The 15,242-nt window shown below is 43.0% G+C and overlaps 1 long non-coding RNA gene across 1 annotated transcript; it reads right to left on the reverse strand.

Annotated features, from left to right (window-relative positions):
- Nucleotides 1–5,560: 5,560 nt before the first annotated feature.
- LOC123384355 lies at nucleotides 5,561–9,890 on the reverse strand. Its single transcript, XR_006595336.1, has 2 exons — nucleotides 9,717–9,890; nucleotides 5,561–6,189 (listed from the first exon to the last, which is right to left on the reverse strand). It is a non-coding gene; the product is annotated as an uncharacterized LOC123384355 (long non-coding RNA).
- Nucleotides 9,891–15,242: the final 5,352 nt, after the last annotated feature.

Raw genomic sequence — 15,242 nt, forward strand, 5'->3', positions numbered from 1 at the left:
GGGCTGTTGTCAGCTGAAGGTTTGCTGGGAAGGATGATCCATGCATGGCTGTTTGTACTAGGGCCTCAGTCTCTCCCCTCATGGGTCTCTCCATAAGGCTGCTCATGGTATGGCAGCTTGACTCCTCCAGAGAGAGTGATCCAAGAGAGAGAGAATAACCAAGACAGAGATACAGCATCTTTATAAACTAACCTCAGAAGTGACAGTCATGTCTACCATATTCCATTGGGCACACAGATCTACCCTGATACAATGTGAATACCAGCAGGCAGCGATCTTTAGGGCTATCTTGGAGAGTGGACCTATTTTTTAAAATTGGTTTTCTTGATGCTAGGTTTTTTTCCTCAGATCCAGAAAGCTTTCTTTTACTTTACGTTCTGATATCTCTGAGCATTGTGTCAAACCTTTTTCTTGATCATCAAGTATCTGATTTGGGGCCTCTTTCCTCCCTTCTCAATCTCTACTAGTTTTTCTGTCATCAATTTTATCCTACACCTTTTCCTCTACATTCTGGGAAACTTTCTCAGGTTTTCTCCCCATATCACTGATTTGATTTTATGCAGGTTTGATTCTGCCTTATGAATTTTTTGAAGATAAATTCTGTAACTAAACTCTTTCTTATTTTTTAATTCCTGTTTCTAACTCCTCATCACCCGCCTACCTCATCATCTCGGCTACATTATCACACACCATTCATCTTTTACTTCAAGTCTATACCTTAATTATATTGAGAACACACTGCAGGTGCTTTCTAGAACTTGCTCCTCCTTCTGGAATTATATGTTTTTCCAAATAACTCTCCCCTCTGTATCTTATTCTCCATCTCCTAGTTCTAAAATATTTCTTAGCTGCCATGTGTTTGTTAGGAGTTTGTTTTGTTTTACTAATTTTTTAAAGTTTTTTTCTTAGTTTATTTTTTGAGAGAGAGAGAGGGCAAGGAAGGGGCAGAGAGAGAGGGAGAGAGAAAATTCCAATGTGGGGCTCGATGTGGGGCTTGAACTCATGAACCATGAGATCATGACCTGAACCAAAACCAAGAGTCAGATGCTTAACTGACTGAGTCACCCAGGCACCCCTTGTTTTACTAATTTTTGAATGAATAAAAAGTAGTCTAATCTTGGACTATGTGGATAAGAAAAAGATTTTTCTTCATTACAAGCTCTTTAGTATCTTTCTCTCAGTTCTTAAGCTAGAGAGCCGGTTGATAAAAACTTGCATTTCCATTTTTACAATCCAGCCATCTGGCAAGAGAGAGAAGGAAAGCAGACCCATGTTCTTCTACCAACAGAATTTTATCTGTGCTCTTCACTATGGGGCAAAACTACTATCCCATGAGCTAACTCTTCGTTTCTAACTTGCAGTGTATGTGGCCGCACAGTAAAGAATTTGGTCTTGCGCAAAATGAGGTATGGACTTTGCCTCAGCTTCTGGGAGGTAATCTGTGCCATATTTGATAGAAAGTGTCTTTGGGGAGCCTGGGTGCCTCAGTCGGTTGAGCGTCCGACTTCGGCTCAGGTCACAATCTCATAGCACGTGAGTTTGAGCCCCGCGTCGGGCTCTGTGCGGACAGCTCAGAGCCTGGAGCCTGCTTTGGATTCCGTGTCTCCCTCTCTCTCTGCCCCTCTTCTGCTCACGCTCTGTCTGTCTCTCTGTCAAAAATAAATAAACATTAAAGAAAAATTTGCAAAAAAAAAAAAAGTGTCTTTGTTTAATGCAGGGACTGGCTCCACTGGATCTTAAAATGAGGCTTGGCACATTCAACAGTCTTCAGGTAGGGGCTGACCATACCAATAGGAAAGACCAATAGCCTGATTTATGGTGAGTGCTTCAGGGCACACTATATTAGTTGACCTAGAGACTGTGTTCAACTACATGAGCAATCAACCCACTAATCTCGTCTGTGTAATAAAGTCCCAATAAAAACTCTCAGGGCACATGGGTGGCTCAGCCAGTTAAGCATCGGACTCTTGATTTCAGCTCAGGCCATGATCTCAGGGTCACAAGATAGAGCCCTGCCTCAGGCTCCTGGCTCCATGCTGGGCACGAAGCCTGCTTAAGATTCTCTCTCCCTCTCCCTCTGCAGCTCTCTCTGTCTCTCTCAAAATACAAAAACAAAACCAAAACAACACACACACACGTAATAAAACAACAACAAAAAAAAACTCTGGACGCTGAAGCTCTGGTAAGCTTCTCTATCAGCAATGCTCCGTGAGTAGGGTCACATATCAGTGCCGGGTAGGTGATGTGACTCCATGGGGAGAGAACAGCAGAGGCTTCCCATTTGGAACCCTCTTAGATCTGCCCTCGTCTACCCTTCACCGATTTTAATCTGTGCTCTTTCCCTGTAATAAGACATAACCATGAGTATAACTTTCAGCAAGTTCTGAGTCTTTGTAATTATCAAACTTGAGGGTGGTCTGGAGGAGCCCTCAAATCTGCCATTGGTGTCAGAGATGAAGGTAGTCTTGTGTGGAGACTGTATCTTCAAACTTTACAGCTTGGCTGACTCCAGGTAGTGGACTATGCCAGGTTCCCGCTGGGGCTGTACCCTACTCTTTCCTGAGGCCACTGCTTTATCTTCTTCTTTTTTTTTTTTTAACGTTTATTTATTTTAACAAAGAGAGAGAGACAAAGTGTGAGTGGGGGAAGAGCAGAGAGACAGAGAGGGAGACACAGAATCCGAAGCAGTCTCCAGGCTCTGAGCTGTCCGCACAGAACCCGATGCGGGGCTTGAACTCACACACCGCGAGATCGTGACCTGAGCTAAAGATGGACGCCCACCTGTCTGAGGCAGCCAGGCGCCCCTTAAGGCCACTTCTTTCTGTTAGCTGAAGCCAACTCTGTAAACGCTGAGCAAAAGGCAGCCCAAGTGTTAAAAGCCTCTCATTTGCCCCTGACACCCTTGCTTCTAAGCTTTATCACTTGAGTCAGAGGGTTCCATTTGTGTCTCCTACTTACCAGGAGGGATCAGAGACCCTACTCTTGGGTCTCTTCTTTAGTGTTGCCCTGTATGTACCCCATGTAGCACATATTCCTTGAATTCTCTGGCATGGAATTCTATCCCCTTATTGCTGAGATTATCCGTCCCCACTGCCAACTCTTCACACTCAGTTGGTCATTTTAGACACAGCAAGGATTGTTGGGGTGGTGAGGACGGAGTCACATGGTGGAGGGCATTATACTGCAGTCTTAACAGGAATCAGTGGACCAGATAGAAAACAAGATTTAACTTAAAATGTAATATTTGTTGGGAGAGGGAAGACATGGGAAAGCCACACGTTTTAGTCTTTTCTCCATCTATCTGTCCTTCTCATACCTGCCCTCCCCACTCATTGAAAAAATGCAGTGGGCCACATCCAATCCCCTTTCTCGCCTTTGTAAGGTTCTAGCTCTAAGTGTGAGCTCACCATAGAGACCAGAGTTACCAACAATAGAAAATTCTGTGTCCATGACAACGAGAAAACCCAAAGCAGTGGCTGATTTTAACCATCTGGTTCTGATCTTGTTTTTTTTTTAATTCTTTTCCTCGAGGACTTTAGTAACTGCTTTATTATAAAGGGCAGGCACACTGCTACACAGACAGACTAACAGGAAAATATCCATGCTGTCTGCTGGAACCGATGAGACAAGTATCTGTGTGCTATGTGAATAGTTGAGAGGGGATAACTTCTTACTACAGAACCCAGAAAGGGGCGCCTGGGTAGCTCAGTCCGTTAAGCATCAGACTTCAGCTCAGGTCATGATCTTGCGCTTGGTGAGTTCAAGCCCCACGTTGGGCTCTGTGCTGACAGCTCAGTGCCTGGAGACTGCTTCAGATTCTGTGTCTCCCTCTCTCTCTGCCTCTCTCCTACTCACACTCTGTCTGTCTCTCTCTGTCAAAAATAAATTAAAAAAAAAAAAAGAAAAGAAAAGAAAAAAGAAACCAGGAAGGCTTCCTGGAGTCCTCCTTTGAACTCAGCCTTCAGGATGGAGAGTGAGTTTTGTTGGTGAGGTCACACAAGTAGGCATTCCAGGCAGATTATCACCAGCAAGCAAAGGTGCAGAGGAGGGAGAAAGGGAAAGCACATTCATAGAATGACAATGGATTCACACTGCATTTGTTTAGGGGAGTGAGAGAGAAAAGACCAAAAGTGGCTGAGCATCCCATTGTGGAAGCTTTTGAACAGTCAACTGAAGAGCCTAGACTCATTTCAGAATCAATTAAGATACTTCATCTCCTTGAGTTACATGCCTGCTCCCCCTGGATAGCACAAATGGTCTTTTTTGTGCCACATCATCTAACATAGTGCCTTGCCTAGTGATGATCCCAAAATAGTTGTTGATTCCTAGTGAAAGTATTAAATAATGTGAAGCCAATAGATTCTGAACAGAAAAATAACTGTATAAGAACCTACAACAGGTTCTATTGTCTTTTTACCATCCCTCACTCCCCTACTTACCAAGCTTAGATTTTGTAGTTCACCATTATAATCACTTCTTTGAATATACCGTCAATGCTCTGCCCCTCTCTTACTTGGCAAAACCCCACCTTTGGTTCAATCTAACCCTCACTTGCTGATTAACATTTCATGCTTACATAATAGAAGGAAGAAGATAGAGTTCGTGGCTGAACAAACTGGGGTTGGAGTCTGGGTTCTAACTCACTCACCACACACTGGGGTTCAGTCTGAGGAGCATACACACAAATTCCTTCAATTAACAATCAGTCATCTATTCAAGCAACTTTAAGAGAAAACAAACACCAAGAGCCAACATGTAAAGAGTTTAGAAGTCATCATGTTCATCTGTACAAGAAGAAGCTGGACAAGTGGAAGATAATTGACTCTTCTTGGAACCATCCGAGAACTGAGATCACAAGGCAAACCTTTTAGGCTGAATTCTGGAGGGACAGATGCATCCAGAAGTGTAGCTCTTGAGATTCACTTACTAAAATAGAAGCTATTGGAATCAATAAGCTGAAAGGAGCACTTAAATCATTATTTTGACTAAGTGCAGGACTCTGAGTGCTGTATGACTTGTATGAGAGTAAGGCACCGGTGGGTTCCTGCAGTCACAGGGGGACACTATGCTTACATGGGCTGTCACTCCAGGAACCCCAGCAGGTTCCCACTGGAATAATCGGAGAAAGATCCTCTCCTAGTCTGGATAGGAGATGAGAAGACCAGGCATCTTCAAACCCACCCAGACTCTTACCTCTAACAAGATCTTAGTCCCAGGGAGAAGAAGCACTTTATCTATATTTAAACATACACACACACACACACACACACACACACACACACACAAAGATAACAGCAGACTTCCCATCAGAAGAAAGAATGTCAAGCGAAACTTTTAACGTGTTGAAAGAAATTGCCAATCTAGGATTTTATATCCAGAGAAATTACCTTCAATGGTGAAGGATAGATAAGTATTTCCTCAGACAAACAAAAACTGGGCAATTCCTTGCAACAAGAAATGGCAAAGGAGTTCTTGAGGCAGGAAATAGTGTAGGTCAGAATCTCAAATCCACAGCCTCCCGCCAAAAAATTAAAAATGAAAAAGAGCATCAGAGAGGGAATAAAGGCAAGATAAAATATTTTATTTTTTCATTCTTAATTGCTCTAAAAGACAACTGTTTGAAACAGTAACATAATGTATTGTGTGCTTGTACAAAGAAGTGACATGGATGCCATCAGTGTCACAAGGATGGGAGAATGGAATGGGGGATTACTATGCTATGATGTGCCTGAACTACACGGGGTGCTGGAAGGAGAAACAGAGGCGCTTATACTCTGGGGAAACAGTCCTTTCAGTTGTATTAGCATCTCTGTAACATGACTGGTCCCAGCAGATGTGTCCTCTGAATCACTTCTCCGCATGGCCTCCCTCCCCAGGAGGTCGATGGGCTCCTCCGGAAAGCTCCTGGATCCTTACAAAAGGACACTCGTGTTGGCCCATCCCACCATGCTACACTGACAGGTCAGACTCACGATTTGAGCTCGTGCACCAGTCCCTTACACCTAGGCATAACACACTTGACTGTCATTTCAGCCCCTTGCTTGTTTTCCATCCTGCAGCTGGGCTGTGTTCCAATTCCCCTGCTAACCAGGCATGAAGTTTTCTTCTCTTCTTGGAACCATCCGAGAACTGAGATCACGGTAGCCCTCCTTTAGATACTGACACAGAGGACAAACTTGCAAAGCTCCCCTAGAATAAAGAGGAAAACAACAAAGAGATGAAAAAGATAGAAAAGGTCAGAAACAGATAGAGAAATACAGAGACCAGAGATCAAAACCCAAGACTAGTGGGTGTTCCCAAGTGGGCAGTGAGAACAATTAGACTGGAACTAACAATCAGAAGCATAGCTGAGGGAACTGCCCCAAGATGGAACAAAATAAATCTGAATATTCAGATTAAAAGAACTGTCTGTAATGCAGGAACCATCAGTGAGCTCCATACCTAGGACACCCTGGAAGAATTTTATTTACCTTATAAAAAAGAAAACACGTTTTTGATTATGGAAAGAATACAGTATACACAAACATATTTTTGGAAAATGCATGTTGGCAAAGGGAAGAGAGTAAAAATCATCTACGGTACCACTACCCAGAGAAAAACTGTTAACATTTTGATACACTTCTTTACAGTTCTAATTAATGTGCATATCATTTTTTACATAATTGTGATTTATGTGGCATACACAGATTTATATTTTCTATCCTTTTAAAACACTGTTTTATAAGGGGTACCTGGGCAGGCTCAGTTGGTTAAGCTACCACCTCTTGATTTTGGCTCAGGTCATGATCTCAGGGTTGGTGAGCTCGAGCCCCACATCGGGCTCCACACTAACAGTGAGGAGCTTGCTTGGGATTCTCTTTCTGCCTCTCCTTTGCTCCCTCTCTCTTTCTCTCTCTCTCAAAATAAGTAAAATGAACTTTAAAAAAATAAATAAAACACTTTTTAAAAATTAATAATACATATTAATGATAGAAGGATTGAAAATTGGAGGGAAAATACAAAGAAGGAAAAAGTTACCCAGAAGCTACCTAGATTTAACCACAATTAATCTTGGCATGCCTGTCTTCCCAGCCTTTTTATCTACACCTTTTTATATAGTTGTGATTACACTGCACAATCTGATCTAATTCTTAAACACAGTTAACATGAAGCATTTCAAAACTCCATACAGTAAATGAGATAGAGGCTCACAGGTCGGGTATAAGGTTTGGCACAAGGTGATTTAGTCGTCTTCCCTAATCAAAAAACCCCAAACACTCAGATCATTCAGGGTGAGTTTGAAAGAGGCAAAAGTCCTTTGGGAAAAATGTAGTAACGCCTATACTCGTCCACGAGGTTTAAATAGTTTGGCCACTACAAGCGACTCTGGATCGTAACAACACACACTATTGTTTGAGTTTCATGGAAAAGCAGAGCTTGCATAACAGACACATTTTGGGTTTTGTTTTGTTTTTTGTTTTGTTTTTTGTTTTTTTTGTTTTTGTTTTTGTTTTGTTTTGTTTTGTTTTTTTGGTTCTGGGAAAGCCACAGAAGTAAATAAAGAGGAACCCGGAGGGCACCAGGCTTTATTACTGCGACAGACCCCACGTCATCCAACAAGAATTCAGACTGAGGTCCAGGCTGAAGAAGTTCTTGTGTCCTACAGCATCCTTGGGGGGGAGGGTGAGAGGCCGAGTGGAGATATGCTCAAGGGCAAAGTCACAGCCTTCAATGCTCCCACTGAGGAATTCAAGCAAGGGGAAAACTACCCACCCAGCAGCACAACATCGTCAAGGGCAATTGATCCGAGAGGGGAATAAAGATAAAAATAGCAACTCGTGGTTGAGACAGTAGAGAATCTGTGAACTGATAGAGCCACCCAACAGCTGGTTTCCCCGCTCTGAATCCATTTACCAGGAACCAATTTGCTGAGACTCAAGTCCTGCCTCTACATTTGAGCTCAGGGCCTTGTCTCCCACTTCTGGGAGGAAGCAGAAGCAATGCAGGGATCCTTCCAGATGCTACCACCCCCTACCTGCCAGCCTGCTTTCACCTGGGTGTGTGTTCCATCTCTTCTGCCATTAATGGCATCACCCGTCCACAATCCTGGCAAAGACCAGCCTCCTCATTTGTATGCTCCAGCCTATCTCCTCTCAGTTACTCCAGGACATCTCTCTGTCTCCTGCATCATCATTATTTCCATCAGTGAACAAAAGTGCTGATAAACCCTCCCTAGACCTCACATCTGTCCCCTTCTCCAGCCACTGCCCCCTCCTCTGCTCTCCTTTACAAAGAAACTCCTCGGAAGACATCCAGGCTGCTGTCTCCAGCTTACCCCCTCCTCTCCTCTCATGAACCTACTACCTCAGTTGGGTCCCACCTCTCCTCCCAAACAGCCGTTTTCAGGGTTTATCCAGGTCTCCCGGTCAAGACGATGTTGTCAAAGCCAACGGCCATTTCCCAGACCTCACTCACTCCACTTCTCAGGGGCATTTGGCAAGTTGGCTTCTCTGTTTCCTGAGACACTTTCTTCCCTTGACATTGGTTTTTCCTCCTCCTCATCTCCTTGACCCCAATCTTCCCCAAGACTCAATCCCAAGACATTCATTCCGTTGGTGGCCTCACCCAGTCTCCTATCTATAAATACCATCTATCAACATGCTGATGACTTCTGTGTTTAGATACCCAGACAGGATCTCTCCTCTGAACTCCAGATGTGGACCCCCATCTCCCCACCAGACACCCCTGCCTGAATGCCTAATGAACATTTCTAGTGGAACAGGTCAAATCCGAACTCCTGAATCATCACCCCTACCACCCCCAAGCCCACTTTTCCCTCAGTGTCTCCATCTTAGAAAATGGCACGAACATCCTTCTACAAGTGTCAGGACAAAACCCTCGTGGTCATCTTTCACTGTAATTCCTGTTGGTTCCACTTTAAAGTTATGCCCAGGATCTGACAACCTCTATCTTCCTCTAATATCTCCACTCCAGTTCTGGCTGCCATCCTTTCTCACCTTGTTCCTCCAGCCTGTTCATCACACAGCAGTCATAAGACACAAGTCATGTTATGTGGCTCCTCTACTCAAAATCTTCCAACAGTTTCCTGTCTCTTTCAGAAAGAAAACCCAAATCCTTATAATACCCCTTTCCAGCCCTCTCCCCCACCCTTTATCTTTGACCTCACCTTTGGCTCTCCACCTTGGCTTATTGGCCTCTATGGTATTCCTCAAACATATAAAGCAGGCTGCTACTTCAGGGCCTTTGTACCTGCTGTTCTTTCTGCTGGAATAGTCTTTCCTCATGTCCCTCAAATTAATTTCTCCAGCGAATCCCTCCCTACCAACACCTATAAAGTAGCAACCCCTACCCTGCCTCAATGGTTCCTTTCCTCCCCTCCCCCATCTCCTGACACTCCCTGGGGCTCCTGCGCTTCAGCCATACAAGCTGCTCTTCCAGCCTAGAAGCTTCCTGCTCAGGGCTCCTGCTCTTCCCCGGGCCTGGTACACCCTTCCCCTAGGTAACCCCATGGCCCCCTCTCTTACATTCTTCGGGTTTTCACTCAAATTTCACCCTACAGAGAAGAACCCCCCAACTGTTTTAATTCTAGAATGCAACCCCCAAAGGACAGAAATAAAACTGCTGCGCCCGTAGAATCAAGAATAGTGATCAATAAATATTGTCGAATTCATATGGTCTAATGAATACAGAAAGCCACAGAACATATTTCTACTCACCAGATACATCTTAATATGTTTCTTAGAACCAGAGTTTAGTCCGTAGATATTTAGTCAGCTTGGGCTGCTGTAACAAAATACCATAGGTTTGGTGTCTTAAACAGCAGAAGTTTATTTTCTCACAGTTCTGGAGGCTGGAAGTCAGAGATCAGGGTACCAGCACGGCTGGGTTCCGGTGAGAGCTCTCTTTGTGGGTTACAGATGGCTGCTTTCTCACAGTATGGTCACATGGGCTTTTCTTGGTGCCTACTCTTGGAGAGAGAGAGAGCTCTCCTTCTCTTCTTATAAGGGCACTAATCCACCAAGAGGCCCTGCCCTCAAGACCTCATCTAAACTACCTCCCAAAGGCCCTGCCTCTAACGACCATCACATTAGAGGTTAGGGCTTCAACATATATGAATTTGGGGGTCACGAACATTCCATCCACGCAGATATGTTTTTAAAAGATTGAATTTATCATCTGATAAAATGACCCTTCAGTAAACTAACTGGCTTTCAGCAAATTGGCTGCTCCCTGTTCTTGGGGGCGGGAAATACAAAGGCAAATCCTAGGCTACCTACTCAAGAAAAATCATGAAAAGGAACAAAGACATGAAATCAGATACTTAAAAAAAAAAGGGGGGGATATAATGATGGCAATTGAAAAACAGGAAAAAGAGAAAGAACTTCCAGAAAGCCGACAGTACAAATGCACACCAACCGCCCTTCTCTGAAACCCAAGAAAAGGCACAAAGAGAATAAAAAGTGGAGGGGGAAACTCCGTCTAAGAAGCAGCCAAGGCATAGGCATAACCCCACTCCAGAGGTCACGTCGAATGTTGTGTTTTCAGAGTGAAGGCCTAGAGGCCCCTCTCTCTAGCCCTGCCCGTGAGTGGGTATGTTCCAAAGGGAGAGAAAAGGCACACAGCATATTCATCTGAAAGATGCCTGTTAAATGTTCCTACGGTTTTTCACGGGCGAGACGGTCACTGACATGGGGGTTCGTTTCAGAGCAAGCAGCTGGTAGACAGATGGCTTTCCTGCTTCTTTTTTCGTAACAAACATGTTCTTGGGTACGCCACTGATAAGGAGCCAGTTAGCTAGATAACTCTGCTAGCCCAGTGGCCTATTTCCTCCCTCTCCCTATCAGTGTTACTTTTGGTTTAACCTTCTGGGAGCTCGGGCCCCAAAATGACTAACATCTTGGGTTCAGAGAATTGAAGGGAATAAGATATGACCAAGAATGCCATAGCCCGCTAAAGATTCTGCTTGCAAGTAAAAGCAGCAGAACAGCATCTTTAAAGACACAAGAATTAGAAACGCTAATTTAGAAAGTGACCACCCCCCCAAACTTCCCTGAAAACTTGACTTTAAAATATAATAATGAGGGAGCACCTGGGTGACTCGGTTGGTTGAGTGTCCAACTCTCAATTTCAGCTCGGGTTATGATCCCAGGGTTGTGGGATCGAGCCCCCCATCGGGCTCTGAGCTAAGTGTGAAGTCTGCCTAAGATTTTCTCTCTCTCTCTCTCCCTCTGTCCTCCTCCCTTGCTTGTGCTCTCTTGCCCGCTAAAATTATATACACCGATGAACCAAATAACTCTCAAAAAGAAAATGTCTGGTAGTTAAACATAAAAGTGTCTTAAAATCTCTTCTTGCTTTCTCCTCTGGAAACAATTGAACTGTTACAATTTCACAAAATGTCAAAATAAGTCATCGATAATAGGTCCGTACCAAAGTCCAAAAATATGACAGCAAAAAAAGGAAGGCAGAGGGGTCAAGGGGAATGTGGATGGATAAGATTGCTCATGTCATCAGCATACATTCTCTTATTTCTAACCTAAGGGCAGAAAAAATGTTCTTCCCTCCTCCTACGTTCTTTGGCTGGTCTAATAATTAAATTGACATAAAACAGGTTAATGGGAGAAAAACAAATTTAATTGCATATGCGCAGGAGTCCCGACAAAAACCCGAGACTCAAAGGCAGTCAGAAGGTGGAGGCTTATATGACTCCCTCATTTGTTTGGTAGGTCATTCAGATAAAAAAGTTCTGTCTAGTAATATCTCTCTTTCAGGTGACAAACTCCTATCTAAACTCTTGTAAGCTGTTAAGGGAAAGGTAAAAAGCTTTTCCTGAGTCTGCTGGGTCTTGATTGCCTTCAGCTCAAAACAATCCACACGCCCAAGTGGCACATTACTGGGTGGCGAACCGTGCTCCGTTTCGCTAAGCTTGATAAACTAAAAGAGATTTAAGATATTAAATATACATTTTTAGAATATATAAACAACCACTAGTGGAGATAAAACAGTTTTCAAAATAATGAGGATGGAGGGGACAAAAGGTAAAAATAAAGAAAATACAGACTGCTGAGCAGTGTAGAAAACAAAACAAAACAAGGGACTCTTGGGTGGCTCAATCAGTTAAGAGTCCAACTTCATCTCGGGTCATGATCTCGTGGTTCATGAGTTCAAGCCCTGTGTTGGGCTGTGCGCTCATGGCTCAGAGCCTGGAGCCTGCTTCGGATTCTGTGTCTTCCTCTCTGTCTGCCCCTCTGCCGCTCACACTCTGTCTCTCTCTCTCTCTCTCTTTCAAAAATAAAGAAACATTAAAAAAAAAAGAAGAAGAGAAAAAACCCACAGAGCAGTGTGCTGTTTTCCCGGGAAATGCTTGTCTTCACCCCACACCCATTTCAAAGCTACACTCAGTACAGTAAAACCTTGGGTTGCAAGTAATTTTGTTCTGCGATTGTTCCAAAAGATGAGCAAACATTTCTAATAAATTTTAACTTGATAAACAAGCGATGTCGTTGCAATATGAGTAGTACGTGACACCGAACATCACATGATCACAGCTGAGCCAATGGTTATTCTCTCTCTCTCTCTCTCTCAGCGATTGTGGGTGATCATCTCCCTTGCTCAGATGCTTGGTCTCAGGCCATGGCATTTGGCAGAAATTAGTGATTTTCAGAACAATTGGAAGGTGCCCACGACTGGCTCTAGTGTATTTTTTGTCACTTCAGAGCACCTATGGACAGTCCTTTGCTTTTTCATGCAAGTGTAAGTTCAGGAATGCTTTGTTTCATTCTAGGTCAGGCTGACTGCAGGTATAGACCCTTTCCTCTGCTGCTTCATTGCCAGTTACATTAAACACAGTATATGACAAGATTTTATTAATACCGTACTGTAGTCAACATCCGTGCAAGCATATACAATGCCCCCACGCAGAAAAAGGTTGAAAAGAAAGGCGGTAAGAAGGAGATGATTATGGTGGAAGTTAAGAAGGAAATCATCGAGAAGATGAACGAGGTATGCGAGTGGCCGAAATTGCAAGAGTTTATAAGATGTCTACGTCTGCATCTTCTCTGCAGGGGAGGAGGAGGAGGAAAAGGCAGAAGGATCCCTCACTTCAAACGAGTTAGGGAGATGTGTCAGATGTGGGAAACTGGCAAAATTTGGTAGAACAGCGCCACCCGAATAAAGCTGTAGCGGTGGGAGCAATGGACCTATTGAATGGCAATGCAATGTCACATTTCTGGGAAATCCTCAAAAGGAAGCAAAAGCAAGTGTCATTGGACAAGTTCTTTTTTAGAGAAACTTAACAGAAACCCATGGGGGAGAGGAAGGAAAAAAAAAAAAAAGAGGTTAGAGTGGGAGAGAGCCAAAGCAGAAGAGACTCTTAAAAACTGAGAACAAATTGAGGGTTGATGGGGGGTGGGAGGGGGGGGAGGGTGGGTGATGGGTATTGAGGAGAGCACCTTTTGGGATGAGCACTGGGTGTTGTATGGAAACCAATTTGACAATAAACTTCATATATTGAAAAATAAATAAACAAATAAAAAATAAAAACAGTGAGAAAAAAAAAGTTGCACGAAAAGAAAAATTCCACTGAGCCAATAGATAGTGGTGATTAGGTTAGTGATAGTGACAGGTGTCCTACACCATAACCCTCTTCTCTCTTGTCTCCCTCATGCCAGCCACATAGGGTTTTCAAACGTTAAGTGCAGGTTAATTTGTTTATTTTTCTTCATATTTTATTTATTATTTTGTATTGTATTACAGTATAGTAATCATTTTTATATGAATTTTTTGGATTGTAGAAAGAATCATCTGAGTTTCCATTATTTATTATGGGGAAATTTGCTTTAATCTACAAGTGCTTTGGATTACAAGCATGTTTTCGGAACGAATTACGCTCACAAACTGAGGTTTTACTGTGCTTTATTGACTCACCAAGAAGTAAATGCTCTCTGCAGAGCCGAGGCAAGTAATAGATCAGATCGTAGTGAAGATTTTGTGGGAAGTTGGACAGCAGAATTTGCACTGCACCCCACACAGGAAAGAACCTAATGCAATTCCTGTTAAGTAAGACGTTTCTTTTCACATTCAAAATTCATCTTAGGCTCCCACCTCCCAGATTTTATGCTTTCTCAACATTGCTTAGCAAAAAGGAATGAAATATTAACACAGCAACGTGGCTAAATCTCAAAGACAGTACTTTAAGCGAAAGAAGTCAAAAACAAACAAATAGCTGCTGTATGATTCCAACAACATGAAAGTCTAGGAAAGTCAAAACTGTAGTGATAGATCAGTGGTCGCCTAGGGTTCGGAAGAGGAAGAGAATCCAGTGCAAAGTGCACAGGGAAATTTCCGAGGGTGCCGGTCTCTTCTATATCTTGGTGGTGGTGGTGTTTACAGGATTATGTACAAAGTTCACCGAAACTACGTAATTAAAATCAGTGAATTTTAAAGTATGTAAGTAATACCTCAATAAAGAAAATAGAGGAAACGCTTCATTCTCAGATGACCTAGAAAATCAAAATGTTACATAGCAGAATCTGTAGATTGTACTTAAAGCTTTCATTTCTAACAGAAAGCATAAAAATGAATTAGGTGTCAACTTATGAGTCTGACAAAAGGAAAAAAACCACAAAATAAGAGAAAGACATTAAAATGATAAAATTAGAAGTTAATTTGAAAAAAAGAACCATAAGTAAATGTAGTTACCATAAAAAACAACAACAACTCCCAGTTAATGGAATCATCAATATTAAAGGAGGAAGCACAAATATACAAAATAAGAACTAAGAATGAAGAAGGACTAATGGGAGCGCTGGGGTGGCTCAGTCGGTTAAGCGTCCGTCCGACTTAGGCTCCCGTCATGATCTTGTGGTTCATGAGTCCAAGCCCTGCCTGCTTGGGTACCTCTCTCTCTCTCTCTCCCCCTCTTTCTCTCAAAATAAATAAATTAAAAAAAAATTTTTTTAATTAAAAAAAAATAAGAAGAACTAATGATTGAAAACTGACGAAGGGCACTTGGGTGGCTCAGTCAGTTGAGTGTCCAACTTTAGCTCACGTCATGATCTCACGGTTTGTGGGTCCGAGCCCCGCGTCGGGCTCTGTGCTCACAGCTCAGAACCTGAAGCCTGCTTCAGAGTCTGTGTCTCCCTCACTCTGCCCCTCCCCCGCTCACACACTGTCTGTCTCTCTCTCTCAAAAATAAATAAACATGAAAAAAATTTTTTTTAATTAAAAAAAAAAGAAAAGAGACC

The sequence above is a fragment of the Felis catus genome, chromosome A3 (assembly GCF_018350175.1).
Source record: "Felis catus isolate Fca126 chromosome A3, F.catus_Fca126_mat1.0, whole genome shotgun sequence".
Taxonomy (NCBI): Eukaryota; Metazoa; Chordata; class Mammalia; order Carnivora; family Felidae; genus Felis; species Felis catus.